At 33.6% G+C, this 15,162-nt stretch overlaps 1 protein-coding gene across 1 annotated transcript in view; it reads left to right on the top strand.

Annotated features, from left to right (window-relative positions):
- Positions 1 to 15,162, top strand: part of LOC117100611 (3-phosphoinositide-dependent protein kinase 1-like) — a 47,224-nt gene that overhangs the window by 7,472 nt on the left and 24,590 nt on the right. The gene's annotated exons all lie outside the window — the stretch shown is intronic.

Genomic DNA, 15,162 nt, shown 5'->3' with positions numbered 1-15,162 from the left:
TCTACCTGCTAGCCCCAGTATGATTACTTATGGGCGAGACGAGCTGCTGCAGCTGAGGAATGCAACGAATAGAAAGCCGTCCGACCTCGGTACTTTTCCGGCCGACATAAAAAGAAAGAAACGGGGTAAACGAGGAGGTGCACGCGTAAAAATAAGGAGCAGAGGTACTAAAAGCCCATTTCCTTCTATTATTTTGGCAAATGTTAGATCGCTCCCAAATAAGGTAGATGAAATTTGTAGCAATTTAAGATACTTACAGGAGTTTCGAGATGTGAGATAGTGCTGTGATAAGCTCCGCGGGTGGCCGTAGTGCAATTTAATAGGCACTAGCTGACTGTTTAATTGGATTAAAGATAAGCGATAAAGTCGATGTTACTCCTTCTGTTCTATTTTCTCTATGCATCAACTTAATGGCCCTGTCATACCTTGATGATTTAGTCAGCATATGCCAGTGTATCAAAATTTCTCTAAAATGCTGGCATAATGCTGAACTATCTGTTTTTTTTTTGTTTTTTTTTTATTTAGGGCACATATATAGAGTATTCATAACGAGTTGGACGTATGCATAATGTATTAGTAACTTATATGGAACGTTTTGTTAACTTGTGTTGTAAGCATTAACAACTTCTGTCCAACGATAGACTACCTTACGCACAGCACTCTGCAGCGTATCGATGACGATCATGTGACATAGCCTATAAAAAGGCTGCTGCTCGTCGATTCAAATCATAACCCCACTAGACATCGCAGTATCAACATCACTGTCGCAGTATCAATATCACCGTATAAAACATCAACCCATTTTTATACTGTATTTTTATACTGTATACAAATTCCCCTAAATACTGCCTATGTGCCACCATACGTTAACTGTTAAGTTAGAAACACGTTCAGTAAGTTGTGTGGTCGTCGGGAAAATACGTCTACATGCATCAGTATGCGTTAGAGATAAGTTTGATATAAGTTATAGGTTCAAAGCATGTTGCTCATAGGTTAGAAATAAGTTTTGGGTACGCTAGGTAGGAGGATGTTATCTGTAACGTGTGTCCACGATCCCATAACTTACCTACAACTTATGGCCTATGTATGCTGAACGTGTAAGCCATATGCAACATTTTTTGATGTACTCGCCATACCACTACGTATACCAGCGTGCTTCAGAATGCAAACTTATACAAAACTTACCAATAACTTATTCAACAATTTTTTTATGCACCTGGCATACGCTGTCTAAATCATCAAGGTGTGACAGGGCCATAAAGCCCAATAAAAAAATGATTAGTTTTTCACCCTTGCCAGAATGTCTTGGCACATTATTAAAAAAAAATTTTGGGAAAAGATTAATTGTTAATGTTCGATTATCAATTATGATTGCATTTTCTGATGATCATACGTATATATCCGCCCCCAACCTTAATAACCTAAATTTGTATTCAGTCCTTGTTGTAGTTGCTTTTTGTACTCATTGACTGATATGGTAATATGGTAATTGTGAGTTTTTTTAAGGGCCTAATCTTGTATTTCAAGGAAAAAGCCTTTTTACCTACCTAGCTAAAGGTAGTTCATAGCTAAGAAATTAATTTTTAATGTTACTGGTTTCCATGGCACTAAAGTGCAATTACACCAGTTTTGCTGTGTCGTCTATTTAATTTGTTTGATGATGTCTGCCCACTGAAAAGATAAAAGCGTAATTGGAAAGCATCTTATGTTTGCTCTATCAAACTTAATGTGAGATCACCCACGATTTTCCCATATATGGGTATGGTATGATATGCCCATTATATGGATATGGTATTATACTATCATGCCCATCATATAAGGTAATTCACACGTTCTTTTCATAAAATTTGATAGAATGTATGCTTTAACAGATGTTTACTTATGAATTTGAGTAGCAGGAGAAATTTGAAAGTAACAGGAGAGTAAATTCAAATTGGCCAGGGGGGTATAAGGGATGCTAGCCTCCCCCCCCCCATCGGGGTCTAGGGGCAGAGGCCTGGTTGGGGTTCAAGATGACAAAGCCCCCTTACGCTCCAGGGTTTTATTTAGAGTTTTATAAGGCCATTTGATGGCATTTCTTTACATCATTTTTTTTAAACAGTTTTCAGAATCAACTATTGGACTGTAAAAAAGTTGATATTTTTATTTTAGATAATACTTCATAAGCCTAGCCTATCTAGATGCTTTAAAAACCAGAAACTTTCGCGAATTGATAATTTCGGCTGTTTCGCGACATTAAATTTTCGCGAATCGCAAAAGGCCTAAATTTTATTCATGAGAGGAATATCATACAATAGCTGAAAATATCGTATCGTGAGTTCAAAGGCCTGGTTAGATAAGCCTACAGCCACTGAGTAGGCTACGCTAGCTAGGCGCCATAAGCCTGCAGCCTACCTCAGCTGCTAGGAGGACCAATCATTGACAATCAATATATATTTAAAAATTTCACGTTAATTTAATAATAACGTTTCCATAGCTTCTAACTTTAGAGATTTGACATCAGTGTGATTGTCGAAGGTATCTAAAGAAAGAATTTTGCACGTTCTTGCTCTTTTTATCTACCAAACCTTGCAACGAAAATATGACTAAATTGTTAAATGCAAATACAGAGGTATATGTTTATAAGCCTAAACTATTTATTCAATATTATAGTTTTTCATATAAAGAACAGTCACAAAAAATAACTGAACCACAAAAAATAACAAGTCACTGATTAATTTATTGGCAAATTTCATTTTTTTTTTTTTTTTTTTTTTTTTTTAAATTTATTTATCATTTCCGATTTATTTATTTTATAACAAAGAGGGCTAGTAAAAAAGCGAATATTCTGATACTGTGATGCGGTTGAGCATTTAATAATTATCGTGTTTAACATACCTGTAGAAAAATAAATTTAAATAAAAGGTACATAGTCATACACAAATTAATTTTAAAATGAATATCAGTTTTTTCTTCGCGTTGAGAAAAACCCGGAAGCGCAATGTACGGAAGAAAAGTTTGGGCGATGTATTGTATGTCGTCATCACCAGAGCACGTGGTGGAGGAGAAATTTCTTTTACCTTATTGGCTAACATGTGATTTGGAGGCGTGGCATCTTTGATGGACTCACCATTACTCAGACGCGACTGCCGAACTTTGAACTTTAACTTTGTTTACAACGCGAGTTCATGAACGTCAAACATGGAGTCTGAAAATTGGTAGAAATTTAAACAAACTTTCAACAGAAGAGAACATCGAAATGAGTGCATGTTATTGTCTAATATTTTCAAAACTTAGTGTAGGTAAATAAGGTTCTTTACAGGCCTGTTGCGCTATTTATATTGGTGGTTTTTGGATTAATTTTTGTACCCCATTGATTGAAGTAGCCGGCGAAAACATCCTAGTAGCCGATCGAATGCGCCGGCCGCCTGCTCCTAAATAAACCTCTGTTTAAGTCTCGAAGTTATTATTAAACTTTCCCATGCTGATGCTTCTTACCTGATTGTTTAAATTCATAGAATTCAATTTGACCCCAAGGGCTAGTGACAGTACTGTAGCTCATACATTTTCTTTATGTGATAGCAACATGCCTAGTGTATTAACAAGAATGCTTGATTGATAAACATGATGAAAATACATATTATTTAGGGAGCCTGGCTCTATTCATCATTAATTATTTCCGAACATCTCTGTTGTTCCTACATTCACAGTTAAGGTAGATTGATTCTATTACTGAAGATAAGTCTAATCAGTTAATATTTCTAAGTAAAAGAAATAATGTTGCTACTGGGAAGAAAAGTTTAATTGAATTGTAATTTGCTTTATTATTGATTGTGCATTGATCAAAATACTTCGAGAAAAATAGATAATACGAAATGCTGTATAATTTTATTTGTTTAAAAATACTGATTTTTCATAAAGGTCGCCCTCTATTTGTTCAAACTATTTTAGCAGTACAATGCTACAGTATTAATAATAGGTGTGTGATAAAAAGATATAATGTAAATTAAAATGGCTAATGCTAACATTATACTCGTACTTTACCAATGTTCGTGAAACTGCCCATTATTAAATAGCTTATTAGTACAGTTGTGTATCTAGAGATTTTGATTGAAGTAGGGTGGGGCTAATGGGCCTGGGCTAGTGGGGCATGGGCTAATGGGGTGTGAAGGTGATGAAGTAGGAAGGATTGATGATAAAATGAGGGGGTGTTAGCTGACCAAATAAAGTGGTATGAGGTGATTTTTAACTACTTGAAGAAAATTTGTTTGCTTCAGAAATTTCCACTGGGGAGGGACTGCAGGCGTGAGCTCATTTTGTGTATCCATAAAGAAATTTGTTATTAAAAGTCAAAGATGGTTTGATATAGTAGTCTGGTTGCTAAAGTATAGATTCGCATTAAATTTTTCTTAAGTGAATTTGATTTCTAAAAACCTGGCCCACTTGAATTAATGAATTCTTTATTTTTGCACGTTGCCATTATCCGTATGTTGTGAGAGCATGTTTTATTATTGTTACATGTTTTTTTATCTGAAGTGTTATTCCTTGAATAGATTGTTTCTGTTTTATAAATAGCACATGTAGATCAGTGATTGATGATATACAACCTTGTCATTCTGTGAATTACTTATTGAGCATTTATAACCTAAATTAAGAATTAACAAAAGTGAAACAATTTTTTCAACGGATACGCTGCCTGTTAATGTTGAAAAATATTTACCAGCATAAGTTAAATAAATTTATTTATTTATTTAATAAGTTTATTGATCAAAGATTGTATTCGAAGAAATTGCTCGTAAAATGTTCTCTCTGAAAGGGAAACTTGTGTGACGTTTTAAATTATATTTTTTTATCATGAGTGTAACATGTAAGCCTATAGTAGTAGTAGTATGTAAGGAATTGATCAGCTACTGTATTCACAATGGCAAACCAAACACTCATGAATTGGGACTAACCAATATTGTCTTAGTAGCTTTGATAGCTCCAGAAAGTAGCCAGTAGGGACCCAACAAGTTTGAGGTGAGAGAGGATCATACCAAAGAGCCTTCTGGTCAAGCCCTGAACTGAACCTCTGGTTGGAATCAAGAGGAAGAGATTTTATGGTTTAAGATGATAAATTGTGTTTTCAGTCCATAATATAGACTGCAATTAGAATAAATGGATCATTGACAAAAATATTTTTTAGGCCGACGATCTTTAACTGGTGTATAATTACAGAGGGGTCCAAGCCTATCTGTCAGTGAAAGACAATTTCCCCCTGACCTTCTGGCGCCACCACTGTTGCGTAGGCCTGTCACGCTTAAATTAGTCTGGGCCAAAATCGGTCATTGGATCATGACATAAAAGCACCAATACAGCTGAAGGTCTCTATAGGAAATAAAAGCTTGGTCAACATGGAATGATGACTACCACTACTACCTTTGTACTGCTACGGAGAATAATGTTTGTTATTTGCATCCTTGTGGGTTAAGCTCCTAAAGGAAGCGATAGTTCAACGATTGATTGATGATTATGTAGTAAACAACTTGGCTGGTATTTAGAGCCCATGTTTTAAGTACCAAGGTTAGCGGTGCAGTGGTTGCAGTGGTTAATATTGGGTCTGATGGGGGTAATGTTTAAATCCCTTGCTTCCTCTGCCTTGGCATTTTCCACCTAGGAGCAGAGGTGACTCAGAGGGCTCCTGTACCTGCGCTAGAATGTATGCTGCACTGAAGCTTCCAATCATTTTTAAGCCATTTTTAATTAATTTACCTATGCCACTAATCAAAGCCAATATTGATTAATACCAGTATTGATCGATGTCAATATTGATCGGTGCCATTATTGATCAGTGCCAATATTGATTGGTGCTGATATTGATCAGTGCCAGTATTGATCGATGCAAGTATTGATTGATGCCAATATTGGTTAATGCCAATATTGATCGATGCCAATATTAGTTGATGCAATATTGATGGATGCCAATATTGATGGATGCCAATATTCATTGATGCCAATATTGATGGATTGATTGACAGAGCTGCTTCCATTGCATTAGGCAAATACTATAGTATCTGGCTAATAAATCACACCACAGATTAGGTGGCTTTATATTATCATTAGTGATTGATAGATTCAGTAACCTGAGATGGTTGCATTGGGCACGTTATATTTGGCCAATGCAATACGCCACAGCTTGCTTGACTCAATAAAATGCATTGATACTGTATGTTGACATGATCTACATATCTCCGTCTGACAAGTGAAGATCTGGTACATGCTCAAAAACATGTTTTTAACTTACATACCATACATAAATTCTGTAATCTCAAGTAGAAATTTGCGACATTAAGAAACCTATCTGAACTTAATAGATACATCTTTGACATGAGGTTTAAGCATGTGCATATGTTTTCTTGTTTTTCTGTGTTGGGTCATACATTTGTTTGTGACAAGGACTCAAGATGCAGCTAAGTAGAGCTAAGATATAAAAGAATTTTTTAAATGATTAAAATAATCTTTAAAAAGTAGCCTGTTTCTCGATAATTACTTGTTTTGAACCTATCTATGGGTTTAAAACTATCAAACAACAAACAAAATATATTATGTTTTTGGGAGGGCAATTAGATATTTTAAATTTTTTATAATAATATTTTTATAATAATAATTTTCTTATTAATTATTTATTTTATTATTTATCTTATTATTTAATGTTTTCTTATTTAAAATAATATTAAAGCCCCATTACGCAAAAGAATTAAAAAATTAGAAATACAGATTATTTCTTATAGGAAATTACCATTTTCTCAACGAATTCTTCGTTGAATTCTTCAAATTCACAGGCTGTATATCGCATCCGCTCTTGCTTTTATGTATAATTTATACAGTCAATAAAGTGCGCCCTCTCTAATGGGATTAGTTTTTGTACTTCGCATCTTGCAAACTGTGGTCAATCAAGTAGGCCTGAGATATGTTTAATTGTCAAAATATCGGAATAATTTTTTAAACAAATTTGAAATAATTCCTATGAAATATTATATTTCACAAGTGTCAATACTAGCAACGGACAATATCATGTCGGTCGTTTTTATGTGTGATAACAGAACCTAAATCGAGGTAAGGCAAGGCCTAGCCTAGCAGTTTTGGATAGGCTAATGTCTCCGGCGCCTACTACGTTTCTTCGTAGACCTATTACAAAATCAAACATAAAAAATTATCCACTTTCATTTTTTGTGTGGAACACAAAAATAAAATCAAATTTCAGTCTTTATTTTACATTTTTTTAATGTTTAGAAATGTCTAAATTCAGTTAAACTAGCAATTTCCTATTATATTAATAAATCTTTATAACATATGAAAATCAGATTTTTCTTAACTGAAATTTTGCCGGTAATGGGGCTTTAATAATCCTTTTTCCCTTGGTCAGATCAAAAATTACAAATCATGACTTAAATTGTTATTATCATGATGCACATAATTTATGAAAATGGTAGTATAATGGTTTTGTGTGTATTTACTTTGTAATGCTGTTGCAACTTTCAATATTGATTGCCTCTTTGATTTTTTGACAGCTTTGTTGATATAATACTATTAAACCAATTTTTTAGTAATATATATTTTTAATACTAGAGGTTAAATGTGAATGTACTAAGGAAGTCTGGTATAATCTACTCTAGCTTTGTGTACAGGTGAGGTCCGGAAGGGCCGTGTCCCAACTTTTAGAATTGCCTGGAATTATACAGTACCTGCACTTGCATTGCACTAGATATATGTAAAAGTTTAATTTCTTACTTCATAGTTTTTTTTTCTCTCTTTCTTGGGAATTTCACCCACCTTTATTTCTTTCTCTTTTTGTTACTTTCTGTTTTCGTTTTTCTGCCATCAAAGACATAGGAAAAAAAGAATATAAAAATTAAAACCAATTGCACTTAAAATTGATGAGTTACTATATAGTTTGTGAGTATGTTCATTCAGTCACTCAATCATTCATTCATCTATTCATTCATTCATCATAACATTTATTCAATCCAGTGAAATAAAAGTATTAGCTTAATACAAAGTTATAAGAACAGGCATGGATGCAGATCATTAGGGATACATCCCCCACGTATTCTTAAGGAGAGAAGTTGATTCCCCCACTTTTCGACTGTAATGTAATTTCATGTCAAGAAGATGCATGAAAATAGTTGAAATGAAATGTTTAATATGGCCCAGATTTTAACGAAAGAGCGCTGTACAGCCACAGTACATATATGATGAATTTTACTTTAAAGATTGTAATTACCGGCCCTCTAGAGGTACTGTTTCATCAAATTTTTGGGGCTGAGGTGAGTGTGGACTCAAAAACTGTTCACGCCAATTTTCAAAACAGATCGGTGCCCATGAGAACAGCCTAGTAGTAGTAGTAGTTTTAGGAGTAGCAGCTTGTCTGAACTATCCCTTTAGCAAAATAGGATTATGATCGGTCAGACAGAAAAATAAGAAAGAAGAATATACAATGTCATGGCAAGTTATAAAGTTTGTTTTTTGGAAAAGCTATGGATACTGGACATACTGAGCTGTTTTGTCCAGTTTGGTACAGTTGTATCCTTTCTAAAATCAGGATGCATACTGTAGTTTATTTAGGGTTGGTTGGGGTATGCATGTCATTAGGACCTTAATGGAGCAATGCCGCTACTCCACAATGTATACCGTAAAAACTTGAATTGCAGCCTAGTGGGCTTAATCTCGAGATCAAGCCCACCTCGAATTGAAGCCCCACTGTTTAGTTTTCAGAATTAGCCTTGAAAAGAGGCCCATGGGCTTATTTTTATAGGATAGGTTTCTTTTCGAGATAGTACAGTATACACTGTACATGGATTTCAAATAACAAAATAAATTAAAAACAAGCTTGGTTTATACAGTAGTTTAGGTAATTTAATGTCAGTTAAATACACTCCATGATATAAATTGATGTTACACTGGCCCTATTTATTGTTTTATAGTACAGATTCACAAAATTTACAGCATTTATTTTGAAAAGAAGCCCTCCCTCTTTACTTTGCAAAGTAGCCTCAAAAAGAAGTCCATCTAAAGTTCACAAACAAATAAAAAAGAAGCCCAGGGCTTCAATTTAAGGTTTTGCATTATTTCGTTTTAGGTGGGATTTGTAGGTCATTCGACCATGCATCGTGGAGTGACTCCCAACCCCATGATGCATACCAATACTTGCCAATGTATTGTATTTTTTGTGTTACATTGTGTTTGTGTGGATGTTGGCCCAAGATGGCACTTGTAGCAAAATAAGAAATGAAAATTATAAATTGAATCTTGTACTTGTATCCAGAAATTAAAAAAAAAATTCATTCCTCTTCTCTCCTATGTACCTTGCTCTTTCCCTACCCATAGTGATTTAATGATAACTGACCAATCCTGTAATTCCGATAGGCTATACCTGGGTAAGCAATGTCTTGAATGTGGAATTAGTAATAAACGTGATACAGTGCTAAATTATTATGTTTTGAATCATCAAAACCACTTAAAGTGAACTTGACACCAGTATCTATAGGCTTATCCTACCCAGCAGAAAAAGATGACTGGCTTATTAATTGTCTCTAAAATATGCAAAACAACAGCTGGCTCTTGTCATTAAATCAGTTGACATGTTACCATATCTACTTGTTTACCATCTTCTATGAGAGTCTGCATAATCATCTGCTGTATAGCAACAGAAACAGAAAGAAATTTGAAGTACCAATGTGCACTTACCAATGTGATAGTCAGATAACTTTTATTAACTTGTTTATCAAATGTAGAACAGAAGTTGCTACTTAAGGCCTGTTTACACTATGATGATAACGAACAACGATAAAAAGCTAAAAAGTAATTGTTCATGTAGAAAAATAAAAGAAATAAGATAAGTTTTCACACTAGCATTCGATAATGAATTATCGTGTATACGATAACAAATATTTTCACAAATCAAATCAAATGATGTCATAATCATGGGAAAACGATAAAATCGTAGTTAGTGAAAAACAATTTCTTATTTTCTATATGAACAATTGCTTTTTAGCTTTTTATCCCTGATCATTATCATCATAGTGTGAACAGACCTTTAAACTGTTTTAACTTACAGGAAGCATTCACAGTATAATCCAAAATTTGCAACTTCTCCTCTCTAGTATCTTTCAAAGCCAAAACTATGGCACATCTTTAATTAGTAGTTAATTAGCAGCAACAGCAGTGTATAGTAGTTTTCTCATGCAAGCAAAGGGGTGTTATACAAAAACAGGAAATTATTATTTATTATTATTTTGATCTGTGGTATGTAACATAGAAAGTTGATAATTTGTCTGATCGTTTTAATTGCGTTATTCATAGTTTTATTTTTTTTATGATTTAGATTTTATTAAACCAATGAGAACTATGTAAAGGAGATACAAAAGTGACAAAAATAATATTAGTGTGTATCTGGGGGATGGCGTGGGGGAACATCCCCTAAAATAGTAGTTGAAAATCCCTCAATTTAAGTCCCCACTTCACATTCGTTCCCCATCATCCCCTTCCCTGCCATTTCAAGACGTCTAGATGCGTCACTAAAGAATATTTGCACTTTGATTCAATATTTTGTCTAATGTATGGAGCAGATATAATTCCTAATAGGCAAAAAAAAAAAGAAAAAAGAACGCCAATATATATCGACTGAATGACAGATACACAAAAAGAGATCATATTTGCACGTGCATTGAACTTTTCATCTTCCACCGGAATCAGCCATTGAATCTGCTTGGAGTTTAGTTTGTCCGAGTTATAAGCCACTTTGTTATCGATTCTTTATTACAGCCCTATTGATTAATTTTATTGAGTACAGAAAAGAGCACATTTGTATTTTCATAATCTGTGGTTTTAAGCACATACAAGACTTGTCACAAAGCAAAGCTTTACAAAGCGTCAACATTTTCAAAAAACGTCTGAAGACCTACATGTTCTCGGAAGCACGGAAGCATTTCAAATTTAACTTTGTCGAGCGCCTTTGAACATTATTAATGAATACCAGCACTATATAAATGCATTTGATTGATTGATTGATTGATTGTCATTAGTCACCAAACGGTAGCGACATTACTCCGACCAGAAGTGACAAAAAATGCTGGGTAAATAGTAATGGATTTCCCAGCATTTTATGCTTTTGAGAAAACAGTATTTTTGTTTGTTCTTCCACAGTGCCACACATAACATTTTACCTGTCTTGTAACAACTTTGTTGTTTTAGCAACTGATTTCTTACAACCTTTAAATATGTGTCTTACATAATTACTTACATAATTACAAAAAAAATGACGTACTTAAATTCTGTAAACAATGATACATTACAGTATCTCAATTTCCTCATAAGTTAAACTTGTTTACCCTAACATATCATTTTGAATAAGCTTAGAAGTGAAATGAAAGTTGCATACTTGTGTTCATTAAGTAACATGCCATCCATTAAAACCTATACAGTGAGCCTTAGTCATTGTTTACATCAATTTTTTTTTATTATTATTATTTAATAAGCTCTGTAGGAGCTCTTGTATCATGTGGTTCTATAATCTAATCAATTGGGTTCAATAATTTTTGGTTCTTAAGCAAAGGTGAAAGTGAATGTTAACTTCATTGTTCACCTGTCTTTGGAAAACACAGAATATCAAAAATACTGTTAAGAAAAATTGTAATGCATTTGCATTTAACCTGGGAATACTATACTCTCCCATCAATGGTAATGATAATGGTTGGGGAATGGTAGCGAATACTGCGTGGTCTCTATGCGTTGCAAGTTACAAAGTTTACCCTAACATATCATCTTGAATAAGCTTAGAAGTGAAATGAAAGTTGCATACTTGTGTTCATTAAATAAAATGCCATCCATTAAAACCTATACAGTGAGCCTTAGTCATTGTTTACATCAATTTTTTTTTATTATTATTATTTAATAAGCTCTGTAGGAGCTCTTGTATCATGTGGTTCTATAATCTAATCAATTGGGTTCAATAATTTTTGGTTCTTAAGCAAAGGTGAAAGTGAATGTTAACTTCATTGTTCACCTGTCTTTGGAAAACACAGAATATCAAAAATACTGTTAAGAAAAATTGTAATGCATTTGCGTTTACCTAGGAATACTATACTCTCCCATCAATGGTAATGATAATGGTTGGGGAATGGTAGCGAATACTGCGTGGTCTCTATGCGCTGCAAGTTACAAAATGGTGAAACAACCATAAAACAAAATCAATCCTAACTAACCAAGGAACCTAAAAATAGGTTTTAGGAAGCCCCTCGGTATGGACCCCTCTGCCAGACTTGTTCGACCCCCGGACACCCCCCCACCACTTACCAATGATAAAAATTTGGTTAATTCTATAAATATACTTTAAAGCAAATTAAGGAATGAATGATGCTAAGACTAATATCTGCAGTGTTCGATTTAAGAGCGCAGATTTATAACAACAAAACGGATTAGATTAGATGATGCAAACTAATGGCTGGTATATTTGTTCTCAGATTAAACAAACTAATTAATTGTCATATTTATTGAAAACAAACTACTTCAGACCAAATTAAACATTATTAATTAAATTGACTAAAAAGTACTTATTCGAGTATTAAATCATTACATGCATTGTACAGTATATAGTAGTTGAGATTGTTATTCAAATTATTGATGAGTATGCTCCTTTGGAGGCTTTTAATTATGTTGACAATTCCTACTTGATTGATGTTGTTGTGTAAAGGATACTCGTTTTATCAGGTCATTATTTACTGTTGACCCAAAATATGTTGACAGCGAGTCATTATTAGCTGTGACCAAAATTGTGTTTACAGTGAGTTTAGTGTTATAATAATTAGCTGTTTACTAAAAATGTGTTCTCTATCTTTAGCTGTTGAGTGAGACTTTCTGTACCTTGTGGTTTAGTGAACTTTAGTTTTGAAAATTGTCAAAGGAGTGTAGCAACATTAAAACTTTTTTTTGTTATCACTTTTAATAGCAAATGGTTTTTCCACAAGTATATTGGGGATGTACTTAGTATTTGGTATGATAACACGTCAGGTAGGGCAAAACATCACTCCTGTGATATTTTCCTGATGCAAATCGACATCAAAGTAAAATGGTTCTTCCAAAAGAAACTGAGCGAAGGAGAATGTGAGGTCAAAAATTAATAGGGGTACCCTTACAGTAATTAGGAGCTTGGAAAGACTCATAACACTACTTAATGCAGATTCGGGCCCAACTTAGTCCTAGAATCCAGGCAGCAACGAGAACTCTCATTGTTGCATTGCATTGTACTGTAGGTCCTACCGAATTGTGATTGAGAGCGCCCCTTATTGTGAAAAATGTAATATTGTGATGCCAACAGTTTGGTGAATGAATTGGTGCAGCAGCAATTGGTCCTCATTCACGAGGCTGGGGTTTCCGTCCCTTGCTGTGTATTTGGCTTTTGTCTGAGCAAGTCACTCAATTGCTTCTCTCCACTGGTGGGTTTGTGCCAATACAGCAGAAACGGTTACAGTAAGCACATAGACCTAATTACGAACGTTTAAAAAGAGTTTTGTTCCAAAACGCAGGATAGTATATATAAATGATCGCTATCGTATGCTTTATGTATTTAGTTATGAAGGAACATAGATTTCTTATTTGGAGATTCAGTTGGTGGCACTTTGATAAAATAAATAATATTGTATTTTTGAAATCAACATATTTCATAGTGGGAGCTGCACGAACAGACTCAAAATAAAATTGTTCAGTTGAAATCAATTTACTGGCAGGCAGTGGATTTGAAAAACAAGGAATAAAAAGATTTCTTGTTAAAGGGTAATGTTTTACTATAGATGCCATTTTGTAAAGTTTTTTAATTTGTGGGGATGATACCTCAAAAACTAACTTAAATTTGGTGCACAAAATCGTAACTACTGCATTGGTACATTTAAGATTACTGTAGGTCAAAGCAAAATTTGCACAGAACTCAGCGCTTTTTCAAAATGCACGGATGGATTTCTAGGCCTAATATTTGCGCGGAGGATGTATTCCCTGTGCAAGCCTTAAGTTAGTTTTACCCTAGACATATCGTCGCTTAATTTGTATTCTTCAACACGCATCTGTATCGTGTCGTCGTGTCATAATCGTGTCTAGTGTAGATGTGGCTTTACTATACAGTCTGGTGTAGCTGTTGACTAAAAATGTTTGCACCAAGTCAATTTTGGCTGTTGACCTAAATATGTTAACAGTGAGACATCAGTTGATGACCTAAAATATGATGACAGCTACATTCCAGATGCTTCTTTGGTGTTGTTTTGCAAATACAAGATCAGATATAAAGTACACACTTTGTTAAGTACAGTAATCTATAACATACAGATGAGAATTTAATTGTTTTGAACAAACAACATGCAATGAACATTTTCATTGGTCTACTTTTCTGCAGGTGTAAAACTGTTGCCATGGTACCGTAATCTAAGATTAGCCTGTTGTTTACGAAACATCGAGTATTTTTTCTTTGTGAGAAAAACGAGCTAGTGAAAAAAAAACGTTGAATGTCGTACTGTATCTTTGATTATTAACAAGATAAGCTAAAAATGAGTTCCAAGAAAAATGCAGAGAGGGTATTTTAAAGTATTTACTGTATGTACAATGGATATTAGAAATTGCCTGATGATAGTAGTTTACTTTTGGTTCTCTTTGGAGGGAATTTTATATTGTATTTTACTTTCTGCCAAAACTTTGTAATAAGTAAAATAAAATACTGAAAGAAAATAATAAAATTAAAAATTTAGTAAATACAATGCAACATGTACTGTATGTATATTTCCAAATTAAAGGAAACAATTTAGTTTCAGAGACTTTAATATGATGATATTATGATTTATATAATCATATTTTTTCTCTATTTTGTTATGTAAGTAGAATAAAGTTTAATTACTAAAGTAGGATTATATTATGTTTGTTGATAATATATAGTGTACAATTTAGTTTGAGACTTAGAAATATGATGTTATTATGATTTATATAATCATATTTTTTCTCTATTTTTTTATGTAAACTTTAATAAAGTTTAATTACTAAAGTAGGATTATGTTTGTTGATAACATATAGTGTACAATTTAGTTTAGAGACTTAGAAATATGATGGTATTATGATTTATATAATCATATTTTTTCTCTATTTTTTAAAAATCTGAAGTAGAATAAA

Source organism: Anneissia japonica, unplaced genomic scaffold, assembly GCF_011630105.1.
Source record: "Anneissia japonica isolate Jap-2015-1 unplaced genomic scaffold, ASM1163010v1 scaffold287584_len476085_cov161, whole genome shotgun sequence".
Classification (NCBI taxonomy): Eukaryota; Metazoa; Echinodermata; class Crinoidea; order Comatulida; family Comatulidae; genus Anneissia; species Anneissia japonica.
The sequence above is the reverse complement of the archived record's forward strand: the minus strand, read 5'-3'. Positions and strand labels throughout refer to the sequence as shown.